General features: G+C 45.1%; 1 pseudogene; it reads right to left on the reverse strand.

Moving 5' to 3' along the window:
• The window catches only part of LOC138767400 (zinc finger protein 850-like), a 48,820-nt pseudogene that overhangs the window by 17,528 nt on the left and 16,746 nt on the right, over positions 1 to 14,546 (reverse strand).

Genomic DNA, 14,546 nt, shown 5'->3' on the forward strand with positions numbered 1-14,546 from the left:
CAGGTTTTTAGTATTATTGTGAAATATATTAAATATATAGAAAATATTTTCTCTTTTTCTGGTGACACATTCTCTGTAAAGATCAGCATTTACCTATACAGGATTGTAAGTGTAATGTGTATGAAAGGCTCTCACCATTCTCTGACACTGATACGGGAGTCTTATCTCCACTCATTCTTCCTCCATAACTTTCCTGCAATGATCTCACATTATGGATCTGAGGAATAAAAAACAAAACAAAAAAGAACCTTAGATTATCAGTTAAGGTTAAAATGAGAGAGGCGTGAACTGAAATTCACGAACCAAGGTTTGTTACGAATGTTGTATGAACCCACTGTAAAATGTTGCAGTACACAAAAGTGAAATGATGGGTTCAGGGGATCATCCATAATTTCTTACAGACAGCAAATCAGCTGCAAGCTATCCCCTGCTACATCACACTTTCGCCATATATATATATATATATATATATATATATATATATATATATATATATACACACACACACACACACACACACACACACACACACACACACACACAAGAGGGCACTGGGAGACCGCCATTCCGTTCCTGATCAGTGAACAGAGCACACACACATACACAAAAAGAAAGAGACAGGTAGAGGCAGAGAGGCAAGGTAATAGAAGGTTCATTAGCTATCAGAGAGAGATTGAGTAAAGTGTATGGAAAGTAGTGTGGTGCAATCTGTGTAGCTATGGACTTGCTTGTGTCACCCTGTGTGTCAATACATGGTGTCCACTGCTGTCCACAGCTTTCCTGGGTCATTTTAACCCTTTAAATCTATATCTTTGCTTCAATCCGTACCTGGTAGATTAATATCAGTGATTGTACGTCAATCATCCAGCCACTCAGATTGAAATTAACCCTTTGAATGACTTTTCAGGCTCATTCTATAGTCCTTGCTTCAAACCGTCCGTGCCTGGCAGATAACTATCAGTGATTGTACATCAGTCATGCAGCATTTTAGGTTGAATTTGACCCTGCAAATCACCTGTCCCATTTTATTTTGAGTCCTTTATTAAAACTAGTCTGGCAGCATAATTACTGTTATTATATGTTAGTGATCTACTAACATCCACAGCTCTCCTCTGTGGGGTTAACCCTGTGAAGCAACTGTCAGGTTATTTCCCTATTGAAAAATTCAAGAGGGACAAAATATGTCCCTCTTAGGGAAAGACCAGTGGCAGCGGCAGAAGTATCAGTAAACTGAGAAGGGAATCAAAATCACATATGATAATCATTATTCTTTATTTATTGACACTAAATCCATTATTAAAAACACCCATTAAAAACAAAAACAAAAAAAAGGGGAAAACTCAGTACCAAATGAGTGTTGGAAATTTGATATAATACTACACAAGCCAAGTGCTGAATAAATAGCATGAGAATGTAATTAAATAAATATGAATTAAATAATTTTTTATATACACATGCATAGCACTAGGGTGATGCGCATGCGTGCCGATCGGATCATCAGTGCGCGCACTCCTATTCAGTTCTGGGTAATACTGATGACGTAATCTTATGGGGACTGATAGAGGCGTCCTCCGGACATTGACAACATGGTGGGGAATCATGCAGCATGGACTCACAGGTAACAAAGTTTACAACTCATTATATGCCAACCGTGATTGGATAGTGGGGGTATATAGTACCTGGCAGTGTAGGGATTCATTAGCCTCTTGATAAAGCGAGCAGCGAAACGTGCGTCGAGGCGCACCTGGTATGGGCTTACTTTGTACCTGTGGGTGAATGGGCTTTGGTGAAGTGTTTTACTGCAGAGCATGATTATATTAATTTTTGCTTGTGTCTCCTTTATAATAATTTATACTGTGATCTATTGTGAATTTGTTATATTTTTGAGCACTCACACTTTATTTGTCTCTTGCAGTATTACTTATTGTTTATGAATTTATTCATTTGTTTATTTATCATTCGCCTCCCATTGATATCACTTTGCATTGTGCTCTAGTGCTATGCATGTGTATATAAACAAATTATTTAATTCATATTTATTTAATTACATTCTCATGCTATTTATTCAGCACTAGGCGTGTGTAGTATTATATCAAATTTCCAACACTCATTTGGTACTGAGTTTTCCCCTTTTTTTTGTTTTTGTTTTTAATGGGTGTTTTTAATAATGGATTTAGTGTCAATAAATAAAGAATAATGATTATCATATGTGATTTTGATAGATTTTTTGCGGTTACTGTGGGGGGTGGACATTATAGGTGTTGTTCAGCTAGTTTCTTTGGGTTTCACCCCCAAAGATTTATTCATAATCAGGACCCTTTCTGGGACCTGTAGGTGTATAAACTGAGAAGGGAAGGCACAATGGGTGGTGGTGTTATCAACAGGCATGGCAACAAGGTACAGTTACCTTTAAGACCACTGGTCATAATTTGACCAGTCAACCTGCAGTCCTGGATTGGTTAGCATCGAGTTCGAGCTTCACACTAGCCAGTAGCCAAACTCATAGCAATTATTCAGCAAATCAGCAGGATCCCCAGGCACCGTTATTCTGTGGCAAGGTAAGACACATTTCTCCGGCCCTTTTCCTGTCCTGAGTGTAGCTCTCATATTTGGAGCATAATTAGCTCAAGAGCTTTTGGCAAGCCTAGAGCTCCATGTGGAGTCTCAACCTCTGTTCAGCCATTATGTAGAGGAATTTGAAGATATTCAGCAGTTGGAAGGAAACATTGAGATCCAGGAGAGTGTTCGGCCTGAAAGCAGTGAGGAGAGCCATGGTGGGGCACCTTGTGCTGGATCAACAGGAAGATATTGCCAGCCACCGGAGAAACCCAGCAGTGGCAGTGAAACAAGCTTAGATGATTAATATGATGATGTAGCAGACGGCACGTGGAATTCAGGTTGACAGGCATCATCGTCATCATCATTTTCATCTGGGGATGAAGGTGTTCCGTGCCATCAAACCAGCGTTGTGTCAGAACTGGAAGTTTTCAAGCCAAAATTAGTAGGGCTACAATGCCAACTAGTCTGCAGCCTAGCTTTCAGGAATGCCCAGTCACCAGATGGGTTCCCCCGATCAGCCGATGTCTGACATGTTCACCTGGCCATTACTGCAGTATCGGCCGGATGAACAGAACTTGATTTTAATTGGAATGCAGGAACATTCAGGTGTGCCCGTGCTCCAATTTGCCATAGCCTACAATGTAAAGTACGGCCCGGAGCCGTACTTTACACTGTGAATACAGCCTATCTTGTACAGCCGCTGTTTACTGACCTGGTAGTTTTTTTGTGCAGTCAGAGAGAACCATGGCTGTAGCGTATACAGTGTGTATACACTGCAGCCGTGATTCCATACACTGTAATTTAATTAATCAATGTCATTAAACAACGCCCGTTGTTGCAATCAGTCATGGATTTAAACTGCAGAACTTTACATTTATCCACATTGAGTCTATAGATCCAAGTGCAGATCCAAAGAGGAGGAGGTTCACCACAATATGTAACACAGCCAACACCAGATCATATACAGTATATACTGCACTGCTGCTTTATATAAAGTAGAAAACTATAGAGAATTTACAGTAACATCCACCTGAACCTGAAGATCCAGCGGGATATTTTCCTTCTTATCTTCTTTACCATCCTGGGGATATAGAGGACTGGGACATCTCTCTGGTGGATTTCTACTACTGGATCCATCTGTAGGAAATAATCACAGTGACTGAATACATTGTATATATCTTTTATACACAATAGTTCCAATGGACACCAATATAGTATTATGCGGTTTCCAACAACGGAATTGATAACCCTTAATTTTTAATAGTCCATAAATATTGTTACTAATAGCCCATAAATACTATCATTTACACATACAAAAAAAGGCTATGATACAAAATATAGCATAAAGTTTATTGGCATGATTTAAAATCAACACTCAAAATTTAATAGTGCAAGGAAAAATCCAATAGCAAAAAGCAACCCGCTGCCACAGTACTTAAAAAATCAAATTAATGTACATAAATAACGGTAAGCATAAAGATCACTGTTGACACCTATGTAGTGTACCCACATAGCCTCCCAGGCTTCCTAGGCATAAATATACCCGACCTATAATAGGTTGACAGCCTGACTCAAGACACATGCTTACCCATGGCAATGATGTCGGGGTTTGCGACATCATTGCCATGGGTAAGCATGTGTCTTGAGTCAGGCTGTCAACCTATTATAGGTCGGGTATATTTATGCCTAGGAAGCCTGGGAGGCTATGTGGGTACACTACATAGGTGTCAACAGTGATCTTTATGCTTACCGTTATTTATGTACATTAATTTGATTTTTTAAGTACTGTGGCAGCGGGTTGCTTTTTGCTATTGGATTTTTCCTTGCTCTATAAAATTTTGAGTGTTGATTGTATATATGTGATGATCAGATAATGGGGGATCCAGGAGATCCATAACCCTGGTGTTTCCTCTCCTCTTACCTGGTGATGTGAGGGGCTGCTGATCCTCCATCATGACATCCTTGTACAGATCCTTGTGTCCTTCTATATACTCCCACTCCTCCATGGAGAAATAAACAGAGACATCCTGACACCTTATAGGAACCTGACACAGACAATGATACAATTATCCTCCAGACCCCTCACCCCTTGGTGTTATTGTATAATGTCCCAGCATTCCCAGCAGCATTGCTCACCTCTCTAGTCAGGAGCTCAGTGATCCTGGAGGTAAGTTCTAGAATCTTCTGCTCATGTATCAGTGACTGAGGTGGAGGCTCGGTGATGGGGCTCTGGGTCCTGCTCCAGCCTCCGGACCTGACACCAGGGGGCCTCACACACTCACCAGACCCCTTCTTCACTACTGTGTAATCCTGTGTATGGTGACACTGATCACTACAGAGAGTCTAACAATCCTTCCCCTCCAGTCATTTACCTGCTTTATTACTAGAGATACAAGTGACGTCATAGGAGACTCTCACCTCTCCAGTTATCCAGTAGATTATCTCTATGGTGAGGTCTAATATCCTTCCCGCCATCTGTTCTCTCTCCTTCTCAATCCTTGGTGGGTAATTTTCAAGAATGACCATTGTATATCAAAGAAAACTTTAGCTATGAGAGTCCTGTACCTAAGAAACCAGAGGAAGAACTAGAGGATCATGTGCTAAATCTCATTTTAAATGTAAAAAGTCTGACCAAATGTCAATTGTACAGGACTATGGATACTATGGATATAATGGGAGTATCTGCAGAATGAGGTCTTATATCCTTACAGTTGTGTTGTCTTGTCCATCCTTGGTGGGTGTGACTTTCAGAGTCCTAATATAATATGCAGTGAAAACTCTTTGAGAAAAATATGCTATGCTGGATTTGCAGAGAAGTTTGCAAAAATTTGCTTCATTGACTAAGTGAATTTGTACAAGTCTTGTTTTAAAAATTTGTAAAAATAAAATTACATGCTCATCTGTCTGCACTTCCCCCATGTCCTCTTCTGTGTCTCTGGTGCCTCAGCCTGTTTAGCCAATCACTGGCCTCGACGCTGCCCCGTCTCAGTCAGTAATTTGCTAAGCAGGCCATAGGCGGATGAAGACTGGAGACACAGAAGAGGACATCGGGGGAGCGCCGACAGGTAAGTATTGCACCAAAACTAAACAATTGTTTAGCTGCTTACGTGCGGTTCGTTAAGGTTCAATTGGCAAGTTCGCAAATTTAACGCCAAAAATTTGCAAACCTGTTGAACTGAGTCAGTATGTATTATATATGGTGGGAAATCTGTTCTGGATAAGAGGGGGATGTTTTGGAGAGATTTCACTGTATTACTCTGCCAACCTCAGGATACATATTGCAGTGTACTACATCCAGCAGCCAGATCTAATATCTCACACTAAGTAATGTCCTAATCATCCTCCCCGGACTTAGCAGCAGTATCGGTTTCCTATACTGATCTGCCCTACAGTCCACCACCCATCTTTTCCCTCCACTTATATAATCCCAGAAAATAAGACATCACTGCTGTAGTACATTCCCTTAAAGGGGTTATCTGGGAACGTTGATATATACATAACTACAGATACATCACTACCTGGCTGTGTTTGTGTTGCTTTCTGTCTCCTCTCCTCCTCATTGTGCAGTAACACTTCCTGGTGGGGGAGGGAGTAGTTCTCTGCCGCCTCTTCCTCCTCCCTCCCATCTACATCTCAGTCACCAGCTGCATCTCCTCCTACTACACCCCCAGCATCTGTGTCCTGCCCCATCCTCCTCTTATCACATGACTCCTCTGCCTCCGCACTTCCTGTCTTGCTCGGTTCTTTCTGTATGTATCTACATCTCTCTCTCTCTCTCTCTCTCTCTCTCTCTCTATATATATATAACTGGATGATGATGATGATCTTTTTGTTGAAATACTAAGAATTCCGAACTGTGACGACCTCAGCCATCACTTATGCGGATCTGACAGTGAATGATGTCGCCGCCTTCAGATACAAACAGACAGTTAGCAGCTTCACTGCGTAGCGGGAGAGCTGAGCTGCAGTTAGGGTCTCTTTACACACAGATTCTCTGTCAGATTTGTGCAGCCAAAGCCAGGAACAGACTATAAACGGAGAACAGGTCATAAAGGAAAGACTGAGACTTCTCTTCTTTTCAAATCCATTCCTGGTTTTTGCTGCGAAAACCTCAGATAATGTGTGTGTAAAGGCAGCCTTACAGGTCACCACTGCTGCACGGTGAATGGAGACAAACTCCACTGACTGTGTTTAGCGGGTGTCAAACAGCTGCACCCCACCAATCAATGACTGATGAGCTATCCTGTGAATTATTACTCTTTGGGCTTTTCCACACATGGGGGAAGATTTATGAAACTGGTGTAAAGTAGAATTGCCTTAGTTGCCCCTAGCAACCAATCAGATTCCACTTTTCATTCCTCACAGATTCTTCGAAAAATTAAAGGTGGAATGTGATTGGTTGCTAGGGGCAACTAAGGCAATTCTACTTTACACTAGTTTGATAAATCTCCCCCATGGTGTTTTTTTTTTCTGTCAGCACAATTTTTACGATACTTTGATGTTAATTGTGCCATTGCGGTAAAAAAGCACAATTTATAGTACAATTTTTTTACAAAATTGCAGCAAAAATGGCGCTATTTTACTTTGTCATTCTTGATATTCTGAAAAGATTCATGAAGGACCAAGAAAGAAGATGATAAAACTGTACTGCAAGGTAATAAATATACAGGGCCGGCGTTAGGGGGGGGGGCAAAGAGGGCAGTTGCCCAGGGCCCCCATTCCCCAGGGGCCCCCTGCCCCAGTTACAGTGAGTGTTAGGTGCAGGAGCGCACAGACAGCGTCCTGCAGCGTCTGTCAGTGATCTCTGGCTGCAGCTTATGGCTGCTATCAGGGGTCACACAGAGGCTACAGGACGCTCTGCTCCGAAGTGTGTAGCTTCCCCCTCCCTTCTGTACCATGTGATTTCCTCTCTCTTCCTGGTGTGGAGCTGTCGGGACGATGGAGGAGAGGGCTGCAGTGTAAGGAGCAGAACCTCCTGCTGCTGCTGCCATGGACAAGGACAACTACACCCAGCATGCTGTTAGAGGGGGTAAGTATACTGTACATGTAGTGTGTGTATGAATGCTATGTGTATAATGGATGAATGTAGTGTCTGTTACATGTCATGTGTGTAGTGTATGGACTGGATGGTTTGGATTTGTATAATGTGTTTTTATGGATGTGTTAGAGTGTGTGTGTGTATGTATGTGTATATATATATATATATATATATATATATAATATTAGTGTGTGTGTGTATAAGAAGCACTGCTGACTCCAAGTGTTGAGGTGAATAGACTGTGTATAGGAGCTGCAGCCATTCTCTGGTGACCACTGAGGCCGGTGATTGGCTGCAGCTCCTATGTATAGTGTATGATGATGTCACTAAGGCAACACGGTGTATTTTATTGAGAAAAAAATAAGGTGGCGGTCACTGTATGGTGGTAATATTGGTCCTTATATAGTGTATATAGAGTCATTATGCAGTGGTCAGTCTATGGTGGTAATATTGGTCTGTATATAGTGTGTATAGAGAGTTATTACCGCCATAGAGTGACCGCCACATAATGACTCTATATATACACTATATACAGACCAATATTACTGCCATAGACTGACCGCCACATAATGCATAATGACTCTATATACACTATACAAACCATTATTACCGCCATAGAGTGACCGCCACATGATATTGGTCTGTATATAGTGTATATAGAGTCATTATGTGACGAGGCTGAAGTTGGTTTCTTATTCGGCCAGTTTCTTATTCGGGGCTGAAGTTGGTTTCTTATTCGGCAGTTTCTTATTCAGAGGATTTTTCTTTTTCCTGTTTTAGCTATTATTCTTACAGAAAATGTATAATATTCATACCCTACCGTAAGTGAGGGGCCCTGAGAGGACTGGTGATAAAAATGGCAAAAAAGACCCCACGGTTGGCATAAAAATGGGCATGAAAGTAAAACCACAAAATTATTATTTAAAAATAAAATTGACTTTGGGCCACTGATCTCACACTGATAATACACAGAGAGGGATGCCCCGCATCACATCCAACAGAGTCCAGCCTGGCCCAAAGTGGTTCTGGGTATAAAAACTGGCATCAAAGTGGGCACATAGGCATTTTTCATGATTTGAATAAGTAACAGCTACTTTCAAAGGGTTAAATGACTTTGGGCCACTGATCTCACACTGATAATACACAGAGAGGGATGCCCCGCATCACATCCAAGAGAGTCCAGCCTGGCCCAAAGTGGTTCTGGGTATAAAAACTGGCATCAAAGTGGGCAGATTGGCATTTTTTCCTAATTTGAATAAGTAACAGCTGTTTTCAAAGGGTTAAATGAGTTTGGGCCACGGATCTCACATTGATATTACACAGAGAGGGATGCCCCGCATCACATCCAAGAGAGTCCAGCCTGGCCCAAAGTGGTTCTTGGTATAAAAACTGGCATCAAAGTGGGCAGATTGGCATTTTTTCCTAATTTGAATAAGTAACAGCTGTTTTCAAAGGGTTAAATGAGTTTGGGCCACAGATCTCACACTGATAATACACAGAGAGGGATCCCCCGCATCACATCCAAGAGAGTCCAGCCTGGTTCAAAGTGGTTATGGGTATAAAAACTGGCATCAAAGTGGGCAGATTGGCATTTTTTCCTAGTTTAAATAAGTAACAGCTGTTTTCAAAGGGTTAAATGAGTTTGCGCCACGGATCTCACATTGATATTACACAGAGAGGGATGCCCCGCATCACATCCAAGAGAGTCCAGCCTGGCCCAAAGTGGTTCTGGGTATAAAAACTGGCATCAAAGTGGGCACATAGGCATTTTTCATGATTTGAATAAGTAACAGCTATTTTCAAAGGGTTAAATGAGTTTGGGCCACTGATCTCACACTGATAATACACAGAGAGGGATGCCCCGCATCACATCCAAGAGAGTCCAGTCTGGCCCAAAGTGGTTCTGGGTATAAAAACTGGCATCAAAGTGGGCAGATTGGCATTTTTTCCTAATTTGAAAAAGTAACAGCTGTTTTCAAAGGGTTAAATGAGTTTGGGCCAAGGATCTCACTTTGATATTACACAGAGAGGGATGCCCCGCATCACATCCAAGAGAGTCCAGCCTGGCCCAAAGTGGTTCTTGGTATAAAAACTGGCATCAAAGTGGGCAGATTGGCATTTTTTCCTAATTTGAATAAGTAACAGCTGTTTTCAAAGGGTTAAATGAGTTTGGGCCACAGATCTCACACTGATAATACACAGAGAGGGATCCCCCGCATCACATCCAAGAGAGTCCAGCCTGGTTCAAAGTGGTTATGGGTATAAAAACTGGCATCAAAGTGGGCAGATTGGCATTTTTTCCTAGTTTAAATAAGTAACAGCTGTTTTCAAAGGGTTAAATGAGTTTGCGCCACGGATCTCACATTGATATTACACAGAGAGGGATGCCCCGCATCACATCCAAGAGAGTCCAGCCTGGCCCAAAGTGGTTCTGGGTATAAAAACTGGCATCAAAGTGGGCACATAGGCATTTTTCATGATTTGAATAAGTAACAGCTATTTTCAAAGGGTTAAATGAGTTTGGGCCACTGATCTCACACTACATACACACAGAGAGGGATGCCCCGCATCACATCCAAGAGAGTCCAGCCTGGCCCAAAGTGGTTCTGGGTATAAAAACTGGCATCAAAGTGGGCAGATTGGCATTTTTCCTAATTTGAATAAGTAACAGGTGTTTTCAAAGGGTTAAATGAGTTTGGGTCACTGATCTCACACTGATAATACACAGAGAGGGATCCCCCGCATCACATCCAAGAGAGTCCAGCCTGGCCCAAAGTGGTTCTGGCAGTGGCGGATTAAATGTACTCTGGGCCCCGGGCTGTCCACCCAACCTGGGCCCCCCCCCCAGTCAATTCGCCTACATTATAATCTGCTACTGCGTCCCCCCCCCCCCCCACTGTCCCCAATAAACACTGCCTGCCTCCCCTCCCTGCTGGCCCCAATAAACATAATGTTTGGTCCCTTGCTGCTACCCCCAGTAAGCATTGCCCACCCCACCTCCACTGCCCCCAATAAACATATTGCCACCTCACCTGGTCCCCTGATGTTGCCCCCCCCCCCCCAAGGTCACAGCAGCACAGAGGATGTCAGGAGAGGAGGGTGCTGATCTTATAGGAGAGGTCCAAGCAGCACAGAGGATGTCAGGAGAAGAGGGTGCTGATCTTATAGGAGAGGACCGAGCAGCACAGAGGATGTCAGGAGAGGAGGGTGTTGATCTATAGGGGAGGTCCCAGCAGCACAGAGGATGTCAGGAGAGGAGGGTGCTAATCCTATAGGAGATAGTCCCCCTTTATAGATGGTCTCCCTCTTTCCCCCTCTATAGATGGTCCCCCCTCTTTCCCCCCTTATAGATGGTCCCCCTCTTTCCCCCCTTATAGATGGTCCCCCTCTTTCCCCCTCTATAGATGGTCCCCCTCTTTATAGCTGGCACCCCTCTTTCCCCCTCTATAGATGGTCCCCCTCTTTCCCCCTCTATAGATGGTCCCCCTCTTTCCCCCCTTATAGATGGTCCCCCTCTTCCCTCTCTTCCCTTATAGCTGGTCCTCCTTTCCCCCCTTATAGCTGGTCCCCCTCTTCCCTCTCCCCCCATATAGCTGGTCCTCCTTTCCCCCCTTATAGATGGTCCCCCTCTCCCTCCTCCCTTATAGATGGTCCCCCTCTATAGATGGTCCCCCTCTTTCCCCCCTTATAGATGGTCCCCCTCTTTCCCCCCTTATAGATGGTCCCCCTCTTTCCCCCCTTATAGATGGTCCCCCTCTTTCCCCCTCTATAGATGGTCCCCCTCTTTCCCCCTCTATAGATGGTCCCCCTCTTTCCCTCTTTATAGCTGGTCCCCCTCTTTCCCCCTCTATAGCTGGTCCCCCCTCTTCCCCCCTCTATAGATGGTCCCCCTCTTTCTACCTCTATAGATGGTCCCCCTCTTTCCCCCTTTATAGATGGTCCCCCTCTTTCCCTCTTTATAGCTGGTCCCCCTCTTTCCCCCTCTATAGCTGGTCCCCCTCTTTCCCCCTCTATAGCTGGTCCCCCTCTTTCCCCCTCTATAGATGGTCCCACTCTTTCCCCCTTATAGATGGTCCCCCTCTTTCCCCCTTATAGATGGTCCCCCTCTTCCCTCTCCCCCCTTATAGATGGTCCCCCTCTTTCCCCCCTTATAGATGGTCCCCCTCTTTCCCCCCTTATAGATGGTCCCCCTCTTTCCCCCTCTATAGATGGTCCCCCTCTTTCCCCCTCTATAGATGGTCCCCCTCTTTCCTCCTCTATAGATGGTCCCCCTCTTTCCCCCCTTATAGATGGTCCCCCTCTTCCCTCTCCCCCCTTTTAGATGTTCCCCCTCTTTCCCCCTCTATATATGGTCCCCCTCTTCCCTCTCCCCCCTTATAGATGGTCCCCCTCTTCCCCCCTTATAGATGGTCCCCCTCTTTCCCCCTTTATAGATGGTCCCCCTCTGCTCCCCCCTTATAGATGGTCCCCCTCTTTCCCCCTCTATAGCTGGTCCCCCTCTTTCACCCTCTATAGCTGGTCCCCCTCTTTCCCCCTCTATAGCTGGTCCCCCTCTTTCCCCCTCTATAGCCGGTCCCCCTCTTTCCCCCTCTATAGATGGTCCCCCTCTTCCCCCCTTATAGATGGTCCCCCTCTTTCCCCCTTTATAGATGGTCCCCCTCTGCTCCCCCCCCCCCCTTATAGATGGTCCCCCTATTTCCCCCCTTATAGATGGTCCCCCTCTTTCCCCCTCTATAGCCGGTCCCCCTCTTTCCCCCTCTATAGATGGTCCCCCTCTTTCCCCCCTTATAGATGGTCCCCCTCTTTCCCCCTCTATAGATGGTCCCCCTCTTTCCCCCTTATAGATGGTCCCCCTCTTCCCTCTCCCCCCTTATAGATGGTCCTCTTTTCCCCCCTTATAGCTGGTCCTCCTTTCACCCCTTATAGCTGGTCCTCCTTTCCCCCCTTATAGATAGTCCCCCTCTCCCCCCTTATAGATAGTCCCCCTCTCCCCCCTTATAGATAGTCCCCCTCTCCCCCCTCCCTTTATAGATGGTCCCCCTCTTTCCCCCCCTTTATAGCTGCCCCCCCTTTCTAGATGCCCCCCAGTGAGTAAATAACACAAAAATAACAAAATACAACTCACCTGCCGTCCGTTCCCCCGATGATCCTCTCTCCTTCTGCAGTCTCCGTCTGATGCGCGGCTGCCGGGGGTGTCCCGTCCTCTCCCCGGCAGCGCGCACATCACACAGCTCCTAGTGCAACCTGGGCCCTGACTTCCGGTACGTGCGCTCCCAGTACCGGAAGTCAGGGCCCCAGTCGGCACTAGGAGCTGTGTGATGCGCGCGCTGCCGGGGAGAGGACGGGACACCCCCGGCAGCCGCGCATAAGACGGAGGCAGCCGGAGACTCTTGTGACCGCAAGCGAAACAATGCTTGCGGTCACAAGAGTGCAGTGGCGGGGGGAAGGGGGCCTCCCGGGCGGCATTATAATGTGGGCGGCAAGGCATGGGCCCCCCCCCCGGAGCCTCGGGTGGTCACTCTATGGCAGTAATATTGATCTGTATATAGTGTATAGAGTCATTATGCGGTGGTCAGTCTATGGCGGTAATATTGGTCTGTATATAGAGTTATTAAGCGGTGGTCACTCTATCGCGGTAATATTGGTCTGTATATAGTGTATATAGAGTTATTATGTGGTGGTCACTCTATGGCAGTAATATTTATCTGTATATAGTTTCCCTTACGTCCCATTGGCATCACAACGATAGGGGTATTTTCGCCCCTGCGAGCCCCTGGGACGAAGGAATTTTTAATGAAAACAATAGCAAAGCTTTATTAATCCCTCCTACAGGAAGTATAAATAAGCCCCCCCCCCCATACACACATCAGTCTTTTTTCTTCGTCCTAGTGACTAGCCCCAAGGGACCTTGCTCCCTCCTTTTTCTTGTACTACTATGTAGTGGGGGGTTTATTTCATTAGAGGCAGGACCCAGTTACCTGGTTCCTGCATGTAGGTAGGCCGTTCGCTTGTCCGGTCCTGTGGGTACAATCGTACCGATCTTCAGTTCAGGAGCGTCCAGGATTGCGGTAGCCATCTTGGCCGCATCATCATTCTGCGGCTTACTGTCTACTGCGCATGCGTTCCACATGCGTTCCAGTGATGTCATTCGCCGGCGCAGGTAGCCGACGTCATCGAAGAAGGCCGGAAGTGTGCGGCTCGAGCGGCGGCGGCGGCGGCCTCACTGTCAGGCTCCATCCCATTTAAATGGGACTCTTCATTCAGGTAGGACTAGGTCTGACTCCTGAGTCCTACCTAGGGTACATAGAGTTGTATCTGTGCTACCAGCGCCGCTGTTTTTGTCTTCTACTCCTCTTGAGACTACTGCAGATTATTTAAAATGTAAGTAACTCTGCTGCCATCTAGTGGTTTTTTCGATGTATGACACCCTCTGTTAGTTCAGGCAAGGCCTGTACTTATATGGATTTTTGTTGATATAACCCTTTTGTTTATTAGATGTCCGCAATGGAAACTAGCCCGTCGGGTAAAAGAACCTCCAAGCGCAAACATCTGGTCTGTGCGGATTGCGAAAATCCTTTGCCGGATGGATACGAATATCGTACGCACTACTTATCAACTATAAGGTTCCAAATTTTTTTCATATTCATGATGTCTTATCAATTCATTATATGTATATTACAGTACGTTGTACTTCATGCCGCCCAAAAAGTACCGGAGAACCTGATACTCAGGATGTTGTAATATGGGTGAAGGATTATGTAGAGAAATCCCTTGCTAATAGAGACTGTCGTCATAAGAAGAAGTCTAAACGTAGCATTTCACCTTCTGCCTCACAGCCTGTGAGTATATATTGTTTGGGTGCACAGCAGGGATTATTTCCCTAGCTAAGCTTATGTTTTTTCTACCCTAGGGGTCAGAATTTAAGGTGATAGATGAAGTGGGGTCTTCC

Source organism: Dendropsophus ebraccatus, chromosome 11 (assembly GCF_027789765.1).
Source record: "Dendropsophus ebraccatus isolate aDenEbr1 chromosome 11, aDenEbr1.pat, whole genome shotgun sequence".
NCBI lineage: Eukaryota > Metazoa > Chordata > Amphibia > Anura > Hylidae > Dendropsophus > Dendropsophus ebraccatus.